The sequence below is a fragment of the Oryctolagus cuniculus genome, chromosome 10, assembly GCF_964237555.1.
Source record: "Oryctolagus cuniculus chromosome 10, mOryCun1.1, whole genome shotgun sequence".
NCBI classification, from domain to species: domain Eukaryota; kingdom Metazoa; phylum Chordata; class Mammalia; order Lagomorpha; family Leporidae; genus Oryctolagus; species Oryctolagus cuniculus.
In genome coordinates, this window is record NC_091441.1 from 110,755,289 (window position 1) to 110,761,567 (window position 6,279).

Sequence of the window (6,279 nt, forward strand, 5' to 3'; positions counted from 1 at the left end):
TCCCTCTGTCTGCTGCTCAGTAAGGCTAAGACCAACTAAATGTCCAACAGAAGGGGCCTGAGTAAACCAACAACACCTCCCTCTGGAGAGATCTCCATACAAGGGTGGGAGACATCACCCCGGCGGGCCACATAAGGCCCACAGAATCACTTGGTCTGGGCCTGCCAAGGCAACCACAAGTGGAACTTGAAATTCAGTAAATCTATAGCAGTCCAGTTTTTAAGTTGCTGATTTTGTACAGCCCGTGAATGATGTCTTGCCCCCACCACGCTCTTCCTGTCGGAAACTAATCCACCTCAACACAAATGGTCCTTGGCAGAAAAAAGGTTCCCCAGCCCTGTGGGACTGTTCTTTATATACTGAGAAGACTCTCCAGGAGTCACCAATATCCCATAACAGGGTTCAAGTCCTGGTTCCACATTCTGCTAATACACACCCTGGGAGGCAGCAGGTGAGGGCTGAAGTAGTTTTGTCCTTATCACCCAAGTGGGAGACCAGGATTGAGTTTCTAGTTCCTGGCTGTGGCCTAGTCCAACCAACTCTGGCTATTACAGGCATTTGGGGAGTGAACCAGTGGTTCATACACACACACAATAAATAATGAAACTTTTTTTTTAAATAGGCAGGGAGTTGAAAAAATAGATTGCACCAGGAAAAAGCCCCGCAGTTTTTCATAACACCAAGCATATTCCTACCTTGTAGTCAGCTATCCCACTTGGGCACTGACCCAAGAGAAAAACACAGACCTACACAGACTTGAACAAGGGAATATTCACAATAGCTGACAACTGGAGCCATCAACAGGTGAATGGATTAGGAAGCTATGGCACGTCCATATGATGACATCTTAAACTACTGGTCCATACCACAATGTCCATGAACCTCAAAAGCATTCTCAGTGAAAACACAAACGAGCACACACACGATGAATGGGCCCATTCATACAAAATCCTGGAGCAGGCAAGGCTAAGCTGGGGCAGAAAACATCCTGACGGTGGTTGCTTCTCAGGGAGTGGGGATTGTCTGGGGAGAGGCACAGGAACTTTCTGGGGTGCCAGAAACATCCTAGGATCAAGGTGTGTTTCCCGGCCAGAACTAAGAGGATGGTGCACGTGAATTTCACTCTGTAGGGTTAACCTTAGCAAAACAACAAAACCCTAAGCAAACACAACTCCGGATAATGACCTGTGTGCCAAAGCATTTCAAGATAAAGTGCACACTGTGTCTGCCACTCGCTTAGAAACGCGGAGAGGACTGGAAGGCAGAGACTGACGGATGGGGCAGGGTAGGAGGTTGAGTGGTACCTGGAGAACGGTGTCTTCCTTTTGACTGCTGTGTGTGTCCTAGGGTGCATGGGCACAGGTCACCTCCAGTAGGACCCAGTGGTCCAAAGCAGGCAGCGTCCAAAGAGGGATCAGGACACAGGTGTTGGAGGTCCCCCCCCCAACTGGATACCCTTTGGGACTTCCTAAAATTCTGAACTGTGCTCAAAATTATCCATTCAAATAATTAAATGTGTTCAAGGATACTTCAAAAAAGTTTATGGACAATGTAATTAAAAGTTGTTAAGTTGTAAATAAAGAATTTCTCACTAAAAGTCCAGGTCGGTTAAAGCTTCCCAGGGGCTGCTGCTCTCCGACATCCGCGAGGCTGTCTGCCCAGCGAGCTTCGGCCCCCGTTGTGGGGAAGCAGGCTGCATAGGTGCTGGGTCCGGCCCGGGGATCTGGGCAGAGCCGTGGGGGACACGGGGATGGCCCCGGGGCTGGTCTGGGGCAGGTGGTGTGCGGGCGTCAGCCCACGCCGGGGCGCTGTGGCCTCGCAATCCCGAGCCGGGCTCGGAGCCCCAGGGGAATGATACCGCCCACGACGGAGCTACCCCGCTGTGCCCTGCGCAGGGTGGCCGGCCTCCCTCGCTCCTGTCAACTTCTGGGTGCTCCTGGCACCCAGCAGCGGCTCCTCCCTGCCAGGCCGCGGCGGTGCGCTCTCCAAGGCTGGCCCCTAGCTCCCTTTCCCGAGTCCCCAGTCCACCTCTGGAGCGACCCGGCTGGCTCTTCCCTACTGTCGCCTGTGGGGCAAGAGCAGGGCCGACTGGGTGCGCTGAGAGCGCTCAGGGCACCTCCATCAGTGTGACCCGACCAGGGACAACGTGCCTAAGGCCTGCCCCCTTGGGATGCGTGAGCGCAGCAGCAGCGGCTGGTGGCCAGAGGATGCGCCCGACGTCAGGCACCGACTGGCCCGGCCAGAAGCCTGCCTCCCTGGGCAGGGCCGCGGGACGACAGATCTGCGATTTATGCCGCGGGTCCTGAGAGCTCCGCACGGGTCAGGTCAGGACGGGTGTTCAAGGGCGGCTGGGTCTGCACTGGGCGAGGGTCTTCACAGGGCGGCGGGAGCCTGGGCCACAGAAGGGGGCTGGGTGGGCGAGGTCGCGTTAGCTGCTGGCCGCCTCTCTCCACCCCCGTCCCAGGTTCTGCTGATCGTCCCCCCTCCCAGGGACCGTGCCCCCCACACACTCCGTGTCCCCGTTGCGAGGGTGCAGGGTGCGTCCGCCCGCGCCCTCCCCGCGGCTACGGCGTCCCCATTAATCACGCGGCGCTGACGGCCCCGATCTGCTCGCGGGCGGCGTGACGGTGACGGTGACGGCGGGTGACGGAGCGGGCAATCGGCGGGCGCTCATCGGCCCATCTTATCGCGCCGGCCCAGCCGCCGCCCGCCTCGCGCCGCCCATTGATCGCGCCGGGCCGGGGCCGGGGGTCAGCGCGGGCCGGGCCGGCCTGACAGCCGCATCCATCGCCGCCGAGACGCGCGCTGATGGCTGCACGGGCGGCATGGCCCGGTCATTAATCACTGTGCCTGCCGCCGAGTGACGAGCAGCGGCGACAGGGCCAGCGGGGGCGACAGCCAGCCCTCGCAGCCGGCCCACCCCTTCCCCACGGCAGGGCGCTCCAACGTCCCGAGCTTCCCAGTCTCCTACCATGCCTCCCCCTGGGCCCTGCTGTCCCTGGCACAAATTTGAGGGGGAGTGGCCTCACAGTGGAGGAGCCTGGGCAAGGGACAGAGTGGATGCTGCTGTCCCTCCAGGGGGCCTGCTTCCCAGAGACCACAGGGTCAGGCTGGGACAAGGGGCTGCCATTTCTCCCCTCCCGCTACTCCAGCCCTGGAGGGTCCCAGGGAGGGGGGTGCAGGTTTCTGGAAGTCAAGGACACCAAGGGCAAGTCCTTGCCTTTACCCTTCCCATGCTCTGTGCTCTAGAGCTGGGACCCTGGGCCTCAGGACTCTCTCCAAACCGGGCTGGACACTAAAGTCCTCCCAGGCTCCAGCACAGGGATGGGGAGGGATGGAGCCCAGCAGGCTTCTGGCTCTGTCTGACAAATGGATCTCTTCTCCCCAGAGGGAAAGAGGTAGAAGAGGCAAATGAAATCAATACCACAGGGGCTGGCGCTGTGGCACAGCAGGTAAAGCCACTGCCTGCAGTGCCAACATCCCGTATAGGCACCAGTTCAAGTCTCAGCTGCTCCACTTCCAACCCAGCTCTCTGCTATGGCCTGGGAAACCAGAATATGGCCCAAGTCCTTGGGCCCCTGCACCCACATAGGAGACCCAGAAGAAGCTCCTGGCTTTGAATCGGCCCAGCTCTGGCTGTTGCAGCCAACTGGGGAGTGAACCAGTGGATGGAAGACACCTCTCTCTCTCTCTCTGTCTCTTTCAACTAAAAATAAATAAATCTTTAAAAAAAAGAAAAGAAAAAGAAATCAATACCACAAACAGAATCTGTCTCACTCACACAGCACCATGCCCCCAGAACCCGTGCTCTCCTCTCCTACCTGTCGCCGCTGTGTGGAGCCCTTGAGAGCAGGGCCGTCTCAGGTGGGACAAGCTGCACAGCCCAAGGCTGGCCCTGGAGTGAGAGAGGGATGTCCATGGGGAGTACAACCCTCCACCTCCTAGGGCACCTCCATCCAAATTGGAGAAGTGGCTAAGACAGACTTGCTGACCAAGAAGTCACTTTGTGGTATGAGAACATGGTCTGTTAATCCTAAAAACATACAGCCTACAGAGCAATCTGCAGGTGCAACTCTAAGAGGTGTGGTGAGCGAGGAGCTTTTTGCACTGAAAAACCAAGCCGGGACGGGGATTTTCCAGCCAGGGCCGGGGACCCATCATCCAAGAGCCTTTCCCACTCCCACCGCATTTCTGGGCCATTAGCACACGAGACAGGGAGCTGGGATTTATGTGCAAAGATGCCTTCTCCTGAGCCACCCGCTTGCTCGCTGGGAGGCACCCCCGAGAGCCTGGATCAGAGCTTGGAATATTCAACTGCTTCTCACGGCCACCCCCACCCTGCCTCACTTTAATATTACAACAATTTTTCACGCTGGAGCTGAAATAGTGCAAAAAATGGGGCTGCTGTAATTGTTGTTAGATTGCGTGTCAGCCTGATAAGATGTAACAAATATTTTCCTCCCACCAGGGTCTGTTTCCCTCGTGGTAATGGATGGAGAAACTTCTCATAGTCGGCGAGGGATTGGTCGTAAAAACTTCGCCTGGAAGATTAATGTAATAATCTCAGGCCTTGCTGGAAAAAAACAGGAGGAAAATTAAAATAACCCAACCTTCCTACCTATCCAGAACCATCTCCCTCACTTCGGAGCAGACGAACAAGCTGGGCCATCCCTGGGCCCGCCTCAGACAGGACCCCCAAGGAACAGGAATCCGGGGGCTGCGGCCAGGGGAGGGAGATTAGCCCACCCTTCCTCACCAGGCTGCTCTGGATATCAGGGTGGCCCTGAGAGCTGAGGAGGACGCCCCCCCCGCAACTTGCTGTCACCGCTGCTCCCATCCTACGCATCTCCTGTGAAGGGTGTGGGCCAAAGTGAGAGGCTCAGTTGGGAAAGCAGGCTGGTTCCTGTCCTCTGGATATGACCGAAAGGTCGTTTTCCTCACACATGTCCCTGCTTGCCTCGCCTGCCTGGTGCGGAGACCAGATCTTGAAGGCCACAGCGACCAACGACTGGACAACTCTACATACTGAAGGAGGCGCTGCAGCCCTGGGAGCTGTTTACAGTCTCGCTTCAAACCCTGGTTCCACCTCTTACTAGCTGGGCAATGGACTTGACTTGCACGTCATCTTCCTCATTAGGAAAGTGGGCTAAGACACCCATGCCAATCTCAGAGAGCCGCTGTGGGGACAAAATGAAATGGAAAGCTCTAGCACGGTCCCCAGCACACACTAAGTACAGTTCTTCTAACATGGCTTGCGTTGGGAACCAAGAACACAGGCAGGCAGGCAGGCAGGCAGGCCAGGCCACAACACAGCCCTGACTTCAGAAGGTCCCATTGTCACCCGCTCCACCATGCTGGGAACTCTCTCAGGCCAGGCCATGGGAGATCCACTCTGGCCCCTGCAGGGGCTGGGGAATCTCCAGCAGTAACAGCTCCTGCTGCCTGCTGTCTGCTTGCAAGCCTGCAAGGGACATCACTCACGGAGAACAACGCTGCTTTGCCCCACAAGGCTGACAAGCCTAGTTTACCTAGAGACACGGTCACTGATTGAGGAACTTGTGGAAGGGAACAAGCCAGCAGAAAGAGCCTGCAATGGCCAAAGCTGGACAAGTTTAAGCAACAAAATAAGTACTATTAATAACCAACAAATATTCACTCATCCACACTGATAAATGGCATAGGAAAGACGAGACCATCGCCTGTGCATAAGACTTCCAATTAGTTTAGGCAAATCCTCAGCTCCCAGGGAGGAAGAGCAGCTGGTAGCTTTCTTCTGAACAGCACAGCACAGAACCAGGAAACCTGACCAGTACGACCTCAGCCAGGTGGCCAAGGTCAACATCACCAGTGATAGGGCACGCTGACAGCATGTGCCCTGACGGGATGCAAGGAGAAGGGTACATTATCTCTGGGGTCTTCCTCCCAGAACTACAACCCAGTCTAACCATGGGGAAAACATACAAACCCCAACTAAGTCACATCTGATAGAAATCCTGGCTGGTCCTCCTCACAACTGTCAAGGTCATCAAAAAGAAGGAAAGTCTGAAACTGTCACAGCCAAGAAGCCCTTAAGGAGATGGCTAAACATAACGTGGTGTCCCCAATGGGGTCCTGGGACAGAAAAAGGACGTCAGGTAAAGTGGAGAAGATGGCAATACGTCATTCACTGTGACATGTCATACTGCTGTAAGGTGTTAACAATAACCAAACTGTACACCTAGAACTATTCTGAAATAAAGGGTTTTTTTTTCTTATTTTTAATTTAAAGAGAGAGAGATG